Source organism: Salvelinus namaycush, chromosome 6 (genome assembly GCF_016432855.1).
Source record: "Salvelinus namaycush isolate Seneca chromosome 6, SaNama_1.0, whole genome shotgun sequence".
Classification (NCBI taxonomy): domain Eukaryota; kingdom Metazoa; phylum Chordata; class Actinopteri; order Salmoniformes; family Salmonidae; genus Salvelinus; species Salvelinus namaycush.
In genome coordinates this window covers 8,130,953-8,144,234 of record NC_052312.1, presented here as the reverse complement: position 1 = coordinate 8,144,234, position 13,282 = coordinate 8,130,953, and the positions used below count along the sequence as shown (strand labels likewise).

Here is a 13,282-nt window from a genome sequence, read left to right as displayed (position 1 = left end):
CACTGTTTTAAATCATGAAAATTCACTTTGTTGTATCCTCTAGGTAAGTGTGAAACAAAGTAATTTATATCCCCCCATCTCTCTTGAGTTAGGGTGTGCATATGGAGTTCTGGTGAATGTACTGGCAGACGTGGGAACAGAATGTTATCGAGAATGTTCTCTCCCAATTGGTTAGGATGCTAGATTACTTTTTGCCAGGTTAGCTCCTTAGTTTGTGGTCTCTTGACTGTTTCTATGGCAACCCCATTAGCTACACCAATAAAGAGAACAGGTATGCATTCGAATTGATTGGTTTTAATTTGAATAGTGATGTATCACTATAAGCTCCTTGATCACGCTAAAACAACAGTCATATTCAAAGTTCCAGGGCGACAGTCCTATATGGAAGTTAGTTCAGTGCATTGATGAACAGGCTAGACACAATTTAATCTGTCCAGAGTTATGGATGCATTTAAAGCCCTGTCAGAGTTCTACAGTCACGGTAGTTGTTGGACCACCATCTGCACTTGAGAGACTTCAACGGTTCCTAGATCAAGCAAGAGAGAGGAACTATAACTATAAACAGCATATTGACATGATGGGTGTTCAAGATTTTTAGTAGCCCTTACCATATGATGCATGAACTAATTTGGGGGTACCTACCCGCCTCTAACCCAAACATCTTTGGGCATGGTTTTAAATGTAAATAAACAGATATTCAGTATTAATTGTTTTTCCCTCCATTTTGCAGTAGCATCAGTATAACTTTACGGCGTCCCCTCGCCCCGACACGGGCGCGAACCAGGGACCCTCTGCACACATCAACAACAGTCACCCACGAAGCATCGTTACCCATCGCTCCACAAAAGCCGCGGCCCTTGCAGAGCAAGGGGAAACCCTACTTCAAGTCTCAGAGCTAGTGACGTAACCAATTGAAACGCTATTAGCGCGTACCCGCTAACTAGCTAGCCATTTCACATCCGTTACACTCACCCCCCTTTCGACCTCCTCCTTTTCCGCAGCAACCAGTGATGCGGGTCACGGCACCAATGTAACAGTATAACTTTACGGCGTCCCCTCGCCCCGACACGGGCGCGAACCAGGGACCCTCTGCACACATCAACAACAGTCACCCACGAAGCATCGTTACCCATCGCTCCACAAAAGCCGCGGCCCTTGCAGAGCAAGGGGAAACCCTACTTCAAGTCTCAGAGCAAGTGACGTAACCAATTGAAACGCTATTAGCGCGTACCCGCTAACTAGCTAGCCATTTCACATCCGTTACACTTGGCAATGGAACTTTTAATGGGTTCTATAAAGGAGTAGAATGGGAGCCATTGTGGCGTATCTGTCTCAGTCCCACTTTAGGTGCTGCTGTTTTGTTTACCGTCTTGTAAACGGGGCACACAGGGGAACAGTCAATAATTGAGAGCATCAAAACCGTGATGTGTCATAGTATTTGGTATTTTATTAGGATCCCCATTAGCTGTTTCGAAAGGAGTAGCTACTTTTCCTGGGGTCCACATAAAACATGTAACATGACATAATACAGAACATTAATAGACAAAAACAGATCAAGTACAGAACTACGTAAATGTAAAAATGGCACACAGCCTACATATCAATACATACACACAATATCTAGGTCAAATAAGGGAGAAGCGTTGTGTCCCGTGAGGGGTTGATATATCTGTTTTTTGAAACCAGGTTTGCTGTTCATTTGAGCAATATGAGATGGAAGGGAGTTCCATGCAATAAGGGCTCTATATACTGAACGCTTTCTTGAATTTGGAGACTGTGAAAAGACCCCTGGTGGCATGTCTGGTGGGGTAAGTGTGTGTGTTAGAGCCTGCAAACAATTTGGAATTTTCAATACATGAATGTTTCTACTAAAAAGAAGTGATGCAGTCAGTCTCTCCTTAACTCTTAGCCAAGAGAGACTGGCATGCATCGTATTTCTATTAGCCCTCTGATTACAATGAAGTGCAAGACGTGCCGCTCTGTTCTAGCTATAGCTTAACTAGGTCTTTCTTTGCAGCACTTGACCATATGACTGGACAATGATCAAGATAAGATAAAACTAGAGCCTGCAGGACTTGCTTTTTTGTGTGTGATGTCAAAAAAGCAGAACATCTCTTTTATTATGGAAAGACCTCTCCCCATTTTTACAACCATTGAATCTATGTTTTGGTCCATGACAGTTTACAATCTAAGGTAACAGCAAATAATTTAGTCTCCTCAACTTGTTCAACAGTCGCACCATTCATTACCAGATCCAGCTGAGGTCTAGAGCTTAGGAAATGATTTGTACCAAATACAATGCTCTTAGTTTTAGAGACGTTCAGGACCAGTTTATTAATGGCCACCCATTCCAAAACAGACTGCATCTATTTGTTTAGGGTTTCAGTGACTTCATTAGCTGTGGTTGTTGACACGAATATGGCTGAATCATTAGCATACATGGACACAAAGGCTTTGTTTAATGCCAGTGGCAGGTCATTGGTGAAAAGAGTAGAGGGCCTAGAGAGCTGCCCTGCGGTACACCACACCCTACATGTTTGAAATTATAGAGACTTCCATGAAAGAAAACCCTCTGTGTTATATTAGATAGATAGCTCTGGATCCAGGTTGAAAAGCCATAAAACATATGTTTTCTCAACAACAGGTTATGGTCAATAATATCCAAGGCTGCACTGAACTCTAACAGTAGAGCTCCCACAATCTTCTATTATCAATTTCTTTCAACAGTCATTTGTGTCAGTGCAGTATATGTTGAGTAAATTGCGACTGACTGATCTACAAATAATATTGAGTAGTTAGTTAGTTATGATTTTTAGATCAATCAGTCTCAACTCGCCTTTAAAGTCGGCTGCAATATCTAACGGGCCCAATATCACATGGAGAGGCAGACGCCCGGTTAGCAACTGTGGGTAATGCCTGTCTGTCAGTATGTTTTAGAGGTCGACCGATTATTCACATGATTTCAAGTTTTCATAACAATCAGTAATCGGCATTTTTGGACGCCGATTATGGCTGATTACATTGCAATCCACGAGGAGACTGCGTGGCAGGCTGACCACGTGCTATGCGAGTGCAGCAAGGAGCCAAGGTAAGTTGCTAGCTAGCATTAAACTTACCTTATAAAAACAATCAATCTTACCATAATCACTAGTTAACTACACATGGTTAATGATATTACTAGTTTAACTAGCTTGTCCTGCGTTGCATATAATCAATGTGGTGCCTGTCAATTTATCATCAAATCACAGCCTACTTCGCCAAACGGGTGATGATTTAACAAAAGCGCATTTGCGAAAAAGCACAATCGTTGCAACTATGAACCTAACCATAAACATCAATGCCTTTCTTAAAATCAATACACAAGTATATTTTTTTAAACCTGCATATTTAGTTAAGAAATTCATGTTAGCAGGCAATATTAACCAGGGAAATTGTGTCACTTCTCTTGCGTTCTGTGCACGCAGAGTCAGGGTATATGCAGCAGTTTGAGCCGCCTGGCTTGTTGCGAACTGTGTGAAGACCATTTCTTCCTAACAAAGACCGTAATTAATTTGCCAGAATTTTACATAATTATGACATAACATTGAAGGTTGTGCAATGTAACAGCAATATTTAGACTTAGGGTTGCCACCAGTTCGATAAAATACGTAACGTTTCTGTGTTTCACTGAAAGAATAAACATTTAGATTTCGAAATGATAGTTTCCGGATTTTACCATATTAATGACCTAAGGCTCGTATTTCTGTGTTTATTATATTATAAGTCTATGATTTGATATTTGATAGAGCAGTCTGACTGAGCGGTGGTAAGCAGTAGCAGGCTCGTAAGCATTCATTCAAACAGCACTTTCCTGTGTTTGCCAGCAGCTCTTCGCAATGCTTGAAGCACAGCGCTGTTTATGACTTCAAGCCTATCAACTCCCGAGATTAGGCTGGCAATACTATAGTGTCTATAAGAACATCCAATAGCCAAAGGTCTATGAAATACAAATGGTATAGAGAGAAATAGTCCTATAATAACTACAACCTAAAACTTCTTAACTGGGAATATTGAAGACTCATGTTAAAAGGAACCACCAGCTTTCATATATTCTCATGTTCTGAGCAAGGAACTTAAACGTTAGCTTTTTTACATGGCACATATTGCACTTTTACTTCCTTCTCAAACACTGTTTTTGCATTATTTAAACCAAATTAAACATGTTTCATTATTTATTTGAGACTAAATAGATTTTATTTATGTATTATATTAAGTTAAAATAAAAGTGCTCATTCAGTATTGTTGTAATTGACATTATTACATATATATATTATTACATATATATATATATAAAAATCGGCCGATTTAATTGGTATAGGCTTTTTTTGGTCTTCCAATAATCGGTATCTGCGTTGAAAAATCATAATCGGTCGACCTCTAGTATGTTTCACTCACAGCTAACTAGAATATGTCCCACTAAGCACAGATCTGGGATCAGCTTATCCTACAACAATTCTAACCTCAGCTATTTACGGCTTACAAAGTGAAACTGCCATCAGATCAGCACTATGTTTTATTCAGTCAGCAGGATGGGACTGTCAGTGGGCTTTCAGTGGGCTGTCAGTGAGTTTACTGTTAGGGATTGTGGGTATTAGGCTGAACTGTCCATAAAATCACAAATGTCTCCCCCCCCCATAGCTAGCTGATAATTCCATGCTGCCCTGTCACAAATCACTGTTGATTAGGGTCTGAGAACATGTCAGATAGCTTGCTTCTATCTGGACCTCTTCATTTGGTTATGGTTTTCATTGCGGTAGAAGGTTTGTTCATAACTTGCTTTATCTACACATGAGAAAAATTGCAGGTGCTTTTGACATGGTTGACTATACCCAGCATCTCCTTTGCACTACCATCCTCTGTGTGTGTGAGAGAACATACTGGTATTACTGTCACGTTCCTGACCTGTTTTCTGTTAGTTTTTGTATGTGTTAGTTGGTCAGGACGTGAGTTTGGGTGGGCAGTCTATGTTTTCTGTTTCTATGTTGGTTTAAGGGTGACCTGATATGGCTCTCAATTAGAGGCAGGTGGTTTTCATTTCCTCTGATTGAGAGTCATATTAAGGTAGGTGTTTTCACACTGTTTGTTGTGGGTGGTTGTCTCCTGTGTTAGTGTCTGTCTATGTTGCACCATACGGGACTGTTTCGGTTTGTTTGTTCATTTTGTTCGTTCGGTTTTTATGTAGTCATTTCCCTGTTCGTGCGTTCTTCGTGTTACATGTAAGTTCTTACGTCCAGGTTTGTCTACATTCGTTTTGTTATTTTGTTAGTTAATTCAAGTATAGTTCGTTTTTTGTCTTCGTTGTTTTGTCGTGTCTAAATAAATATCATGTCTAAGTATCACGCTGCGTCTTGGTTCAATCCATGCTCCTCCTCTTCGGATGAAGAGGAAGAGGAGAACCGTTACAATTACTCTTAACATTTGATACCTCGTCGCTTTATCTGCATGCAAAGCAAGAATGCTCTTGCAAAATTTCCCTCCGATTTTAAGTTTAGTGACACTGTGTTGACCCCAAACAGCTCAAGAGAAATCTCTGTGGGTGTTTAATGTTTATTTTCAGATTGTTTTAATCCTCTTAATCTTGTGTTGAGCTTCAATATTTGCGACCAACATTTAATCTTCAGCTAGTATCAAATACAGAGTATTCTACGGCAGGCTTTGGTGTGTCAAGGATTGATGTAGGTTGAGCAGCCGACGAAAGTCCACACATTTCCATCAGACAATGGTACTCTGAAATTTCTCCTAGGATAATAAGATATGATCATAGAGCAGCGTTTTCTATTAAACTTTAGACAGGGAGTAATAGCAGCAGACAGTATTCATTTCCCTGCATATATTCTCGCAGGTGGGGCTGAGTCTGTCAGTGTGTTCTGCTGTAATGTAGCTATATCTCTCTGTTTCGGTTCAGTGTGAAAAGTTAGATGGAAGACTGCATCGCCCACAGCTCGTGCAGAGGTGTAAAGTAAGGCACAGGATGTATTGTGGTGGCATCATGCTCGTGATGACATGGGTCCCGGGGACAAGTGACGGGGACAGACGTTCTCTGTAGGTGGTGAATGCCACCCGTCACGGTGCATCACTGGAAAGGAGTTGACAAAGGGTGGGTGAAATGTGGGAAGAGGCTGTGTGTGTGTGTGGACGTGTTTAATTATTCTTGTGGGGACCAGAAGTCCCAAATGGGGAAATGTTGTTAGTCCCAACTAGGTCAAATGCTATTTCTAGGGGGTTTGGGGTTATGGTTGGGAGCTAGGGTTCAGGTTAGGTGTTTGGGTTAGGGAAAATAGGATTTTGAATGGGACTGAATTGTGTGTCCCCTCAAGGTTAGCTGTACAAGACTGTGTGTGTGTATGTGTGTGCTGTCAATCCTTACTCTTGAGAGTCTAGGATGGAAAATAACTGTCACGTCTCGATTTAAGACTGTTTCAACCACAATGAAGTAACAGTGATAAATCAGTCGAACAATCTGTTGAGGTTAGATTGCAAGTAAGGACTTTGGATACATCAAGATAAGAAAATCCCAAACTATTAAGATTAGAAAAAACATCTATAAAACATAAAGATAGAAACGAAAACGTCCTTATAGCCATAAAACCACTATGTTGACACCAATTCAAACCTCGATTAAAAAGTACTTTTTCCTTTTAATTAAACTACAGTTCTTCAAAAAGTCAGCCTGGGCAAAATATTTATTTGAAATGTTTAACCTTTATTTATCTACATCGTCTTTACAATGACGGCCTGGCCAGTGACAACTGAGAAGTGCTGTGCAATAAATAAAATACATTTTTAAAAAAAACAACATTAAATCACAGGACAAGACAGACATCACAACACAGAAGCACATGGACATATGACAAACAAGTCAATCCAGAACAGTTACAGCACGAGGAGAACAGATATCATAAAACAACATCTAGATGATGTTGCTCTAATTTCACTCTTTTCTGTGCTGAGTGGCCTGGGCCATCTGAGGTGTTGTGGATGGTAAAGGGCTCTACACCAGGGATCATCAACTAGATTCAGACGCAGGCCTATTTTTATATATTTTTTTTTTTCTTGAGCGGATGGTCGGTGGGGCGGAACATACAGTTCATTCAGAAAGTATTCAGACACCTTGACTCTTACCACATTTTTTAAAATTTATTTAACCTTTATTTAACTAGTCAAGTCAGTTAAGAACAAATTCTTATTTACAATGACGGCCTACCGGGGAACAGTGGGTTAACTACCTTGTTCAGGGGCAGAACGACAGACTTTTACCTTGTCAGCTCGGGGATTCGATCCAGCAACCTTTCGGTTTGCTGGCACGACGCTCTAACCACTAAGCTGCCGCCACATTTTTTAAGTTACAGCCTTATTCTAAAATGGATTAAATAAAACAAAATCCTCATCAATCTACACACAATACCCCATAATGTCAAAGTGAAAACAGGTTTTTAGAAATCTTTGCACATTTATAAAACATTAAAAACAGAAACCTTATTTTCTAAAGTATTCAGACCGTTTGCTATGAGACTCAATTGAACTCAGGTGCATCCTGTTTCCATTGATCATTCAATTGATTGGACATGATTTGGAAAGGCGCACACATCAGTCTATATATAAGGTCCCACAGTTGACAGTGCATGTCAGAGCAAAAACCAAGCCATGTGGTCGAAGGAATTGACCATAGAGCTCCGAGACAGGATTGTGTCAAGGCACAGATTTGAGGAAGGGTACCAAGACATTTCTGCAGCATTGAAATTCCCCAAGAACTCAGTGGCCTCCATCATTCTTAAATTTAACAAGTTTGGAACCACCAAGACTCTTCCTAGAGCTGGGCGCCCGGCCAAACTGAGCAATCGGGGGAGAAGGGTCTTGGTCAGGGAGGTGACCAAGAACCTGATGGTCACTCTGACAGAGCTCCAGAGTTCCTCTGTGGAGATGGGAGAACCTGCCAGAAGGACAACCCTCTCTGCAGCATTTCACCAATCAGGCCTGTATGGTAGAGTGGCCAGACGGAAGCTACTCCTCAATAAAAGGCACATGACAGCCCGCTTGGAGTTTGCCAAAAGGCAACTAAAGGACTCTCAGACAATGATAAACAAGATTCTCTGGTCTGATGAAACCAAGATTGAACTCTTTGCCAAGAGTCACGTCTGGAGGAAACCTGGCACCATCCCTACAGTGAAGCATGGTGGTGGCAGCATCATGCTGTGGGGATGTTTTTCAGCGGCAGGGGCTGGGAGACTATTCAGGATCGAGGGGAAGATGAACGGAGTAAAGTACAGAGAGATCCTTGATGAAAACCTGCTCCAGAGCGATTAGGACCTCAGACTGAGGCAAAGGTTCACCCTACAACCGGACAACGACCCTAAGCACACAGCCAAGACAATGCAGGAGTGGCTTCGGGACAAGTCTCTGAATGTTCTTGAGTGGCCCAGCCAGAGCCCGGATTGAAACTGATCTAACATCTCTGGAGAGACCTGAAAATAGCTGTGCATCGACGCTCCACATCCAACCTGACAGAGCTTACTTATGTAAATGTGATATTTCATTTTTTTTAATTTTTATACATTTGCAAAAATATCCCCAAACTGTTTTTGCTTTTTCATTATGGGGTATTGTGTGTAGATTGATGAGAAACAAATCTATTTTAGAATAAGGCTGTAACGAAGCAAAATGTGGAAAAGTCAAGGGGTCTGAATACTTTCCGAATGCACTGTAATTACAAATAATTTGTGGACTGCAAACTGACTGCGAGAAGCCCAAATATGTATAATGTTTGACTAAAACATAATCATTTCAAACCTTGCTTACATTTGTATACGATCATGATTTCTGAAATCAAAATCACTTGGGGCTGATTTCCTGATGTGTTTACAGTGTGTTATATTATGTCCATTATGCTCAGAGAACTTGGGGCTCCAAATATAACCATCCGCGGCGTAAAGCGTAATTGTGTTTTCTTTTCCTACCAGTATCGTTGTTTATCAGTTATCATCAGTGTGATGGTTCTGATATTCCTTGGTGATATGGCGTCCAATTCTATACAAACAGTGGCTTAAACTGATCCCTGGAATAACAATTTGTTGAGGCGTTGTTTGAGTTGGAGTCACTTTCATAAAGTCACCATAAATAATGAATGGAGAATGTAGTTGTGTATTTTACTACTGTTAGCCAGGCACTGCTTCGTCAAGAAACTATTTCCAGCTTTAGTTGATTTTAAAATGGATTGAGGGAGAGAGTGGATGTGTGTATGAGAAAGGAACAGAAAGCCAGAGAGAAAGAGATAAAAAGAGAAAGACGTGAGGAACAGAGCGGCTCCAACATTCAATCAGACCAGAGACCACACTCCACTCCAGCTCTCCAGATTGCTTCCAGCCCCATCCATTTCAGTCGTTGTGCATGTGTATGTTCCTCTCCAGCTTCCTTTGGGACTCACCCGCGGGCCTTGGCTTGTCATGAGAAAAAAAGTTGTAGCGACAAAAAAAATAGAAGCTTGGAAATTTGACAAGGCAGCTGGGTGCGTGTGTCCGTCTGTGTGTGTGTCCATGTGTGTGCGTGAGCAAACAACCCTCTCCAGTGTTCTCTAACAATGTGCAGCATTATTGCGCTAGACGCCGGTCTGGGCAATTCCAGTCCTCGGGGGCCTGATTGGTGTCATACTTTTCTCCCATCCCTAGCAAACGCAGCTGATTTTAACTAATTGCATTCTAAACTGAAGATCATGATTAGTTGATTATTGGAGTCAGGTGTGTTAGCTGGGACTGGGGCAAAAGTGTGACAATAAATCAGGCCCCCGAGGACTGTAGTTGCCCACGCCTGCTCTAGAGAAAACATAAACCCCTCTTCCTTTTCACTTCCTGGACATTCTATTCCCATCTGTTGCTCCGGCTCCTGTTCACAACCATAAATACCATACCTCCCCTAAAAACAGACCAAGAACACAAACCACTAATTACTTCCCGATGTGTTCAGGAGTGCTATTGGCTACGTTCTTGAACGTCCCCCTGAAAGATGGGTTGTGCCTAAGACTGCAACAGTTCTTGATCTTACTCCTCATCACAAATTAATGAAGAATGATAAGGTATCTTACAGTAACCAATCTCTCCTTTGAGAGTGCAGACCTGCAGTACCTGCTGCAACAATGCAATGTACAGTAGTCCTGCAAGTTCCCAACTGTGCCTTTTGTACCTGCAAGTGGCCAGCAGTGTACCTTTTTATAATGGCTAAGGTCTCACCCAGTTTTGTAAAATGTGTTCCCTTTACGTACCACACTGCTTTTGTAGGTACACATATTGAAATAGAACTCTTTATTAAAAGTTGTATTAGTGGTAGAAGTTTGAATGGTTAGCATTAGCAACAGCAGCGGTAATAATACCAGGCAAACCTTAAATACACTGAACAAAAATATAAATGCAACATGAAATGTTGGTCCAATGTTTCATGAGCTGAAATAAAAAATCCCAGAAATGTTCCATATGCACAAAAGCATTTCTCCATTGCCAAGATAATCTATCCACCTGAGACGTGTGGCATATCATATGAACAAGCTGATTAAACAGCATGATCATTACACAGGTGAGCCTTGTGCTGGGGACAAAAGGCCACTCTAAAATGTGCAGTTTTGTCACACAACACAATGCCACAGATGTCTCAAGTTTTGAGGGAGCGTACAATTGGCGCATGCTGACTGCAGGAATGTCCACCAGAGATGTTGCCAGAGAAATTAATGTTAATTTCTCTACCATAAGCTGCCTCCAACGTCGTTTTGGAGAATTTGTCAGTACATCCAACCGGCCTCACAACCGCAGACTACGTGTAACCATGCCAGCCCAGGACCTCCACATCTGGCTTCATCACCTGTAACTCAGTAAAATCTTTGAAATTGTTGCATTTTATATTTTTGTTCAGTGTATATTACATTGTCATTTATGCGATGGCTCAAGATTCTGTCCACATTCTTGGCTTCATCTTTCAAGACCCCTTGGGATTTGATTCCTGACTCATAGCCACGTTTGCTCAGATCTGTGAGTTTTGGCATTTAATGCTAGTCTTGCTCCATTCGCCACAGATGATAGCAGTAATATTGTATTAATAACTTAATTTCTGTGTTTATTTAAATATGATAACTATACTGACTAAAGACCCATTATTCAGAGGTGCAGGCCCACACAATCTGAGATAAATCAAGACAACCTCTACATTATACACATTGTCATATGATTTTTTTCCTGTGTAAAGTTTGCGTATGACGTTAAAGCCTTTTTCCTGCAGAAACACTCTGGGTTTGGATTGTGGGAGTGTTGGTGCTTTTAGTGCTTTTGTTTAGTCGTGTGTGTGTGTGTGTGTGCGCGAGCAAAAACGAGGCAGAGAAAGTGATAGAACGATTGCATGGAAGAGTCTGTCTGAATTGGAAGGTGAATAAAATAGATCATGTTTCAGTGATCATTAACAGTACACATAGTCCATTGTAATCTCTTCTCTCTCCCAGCTGTTTCTCATTTCTAACTGTTAAAATTTTCGACCACAAGTCTTAACTTTATGCTTCGCAGTTGATCGAATCAGCTGAGATTTGCCAAAAACGATGGGAGTTGAAAGACTGAAAAGGAATCTCTTCCATGTTGCTGGCTTTTCATTTAGGTTTCAAGTCAGTGGATTGGAACAGAGGCTAATGTTACAACCCATTCCATAGAGATAGGCCTAAAATGTAAATACTTGTGTACTATTTAAAGGTGCAGTATGCAGAAATAACTCCGCCATTTCTGTTTGTGACAAAACAAGCAGTCATTCTGTAGAGAATTATTATACCATCTAAACAGCTGTGAAATATATTTTCCATAACAAAAATATTGTATTATCAGCTGTTTGAAGCGTGTGTGCAAAAACGAAAGTAAAAAAACACAGAAATGAAACTTAAGAATAGAAATAGCGCACATAGAAGATATCTACTGTAACGATTGTTCTCCTCCTCGTCTGAGGAGGAGCATGGATCGGACCAAAACGCAGCTTGTGGAGAATACATGTTTGATTTATTTTTAAAGAAGACGAAACGAAGAACACTGAAAAAACTATATAAAACAACAAACGACGTCAACAGACCTGAACATGTGAACTTACATATAACGAAGAACGCACGAACAGGATCAGACTAAACAAACGAAACAGTCCCGTGTGGTACAAACACTGACACGGAAAACAATCACCCACCAAAACACACGTGAAACCCCGGCTGCCTAAGTATGATTCTCAATCAGGGACAACGATTGACAGCTGCCTCTGATTGAGAATCATACCAGGCCGAACACACAAAATCCCAACATAAAAATCACACATCGACAACCCACCCAACTCACGCCCTGACCATACTAAATAAATACAAAAACAAGGGAAAACAGGTCAGGAACGTGACATCTACAGTTTCTTAGACTTGCTTTCAATGAGAATGACAGATCTATGACTCACATTTATACGTGAATTTGGTCGGGTCGCCCAAAAAGTTACATATTGCAGCATTAATTCTGTATCCCATACTGTGTTGTTTAGTATACACTCTGAGATTAAACCTCCTCGTTGGTTTAGGGGCCCTATTATCTGTAGGCCACAGAGCATCTACTCTTCACAGTGCTGGCGAATGTCAATATTCTTTAGTGCCCTAACTCAACCACTTGAGTCAGGTGTTTCCTGTCCTTGATTAGAGATTCTTGTTCTCCTGCTACATTCTAAGCCCTCTTCAAACAAGTGTGTGAAGTCACGTGTTTGCCTATGTATGTCATCATGACCAAGTTCATTGAGTTCAACTACAGTTCGCCTCAGCGTGGAATTTAAACGGCAAGAATATTATGTATGTAGTATTATCAAAACCACGGTATAGTGCACACTACATTCTCTCATTTCATGTATTGTTCTCGAAAAGCCTTTCGTGAACAATACATGAACAATACATAAGGAAAAATGAAACTTTAAACAGTTGGATAAGAATGAGGTGGCCAAGCGACCATGCAATCCATCACCAGCGGAGAAACAGTTCTCAAGCCTTTCGTGAACTAACACTCGCACTTGTCTTTTTTCCCTTTACTAGCACTGACTTCACTGATAGCAACTTTATTGATGAAAAATGTACTATGGTTGTGATATGTGGTTGTTCCACCTAGCTACCTTAAGAGGAATAAGTCGCGCTGGATAAGAGCGTCTGCTAAATGACTCGAATGTAATGTAAATGTATTCCTGTATCATCTTCCATAGCTGTTGTTGTTCTGTCTGT

At 40.9% G+C, this 13,282-nt stretch overlaps 1 protein-coding gene across 1 annotated transcript in view; it reads left to right on the top strand.

Moving 5' to 3' along the window:
- eml3 (EMAP like 3) overlaps positions 1-13,282 on the top strand; it is a 42,057-nt gene that overhangs the window by 599 nt on the left and 28,176 nt on the right. The gene's annotated exons all lie outside the window — the stretch shown is intronic.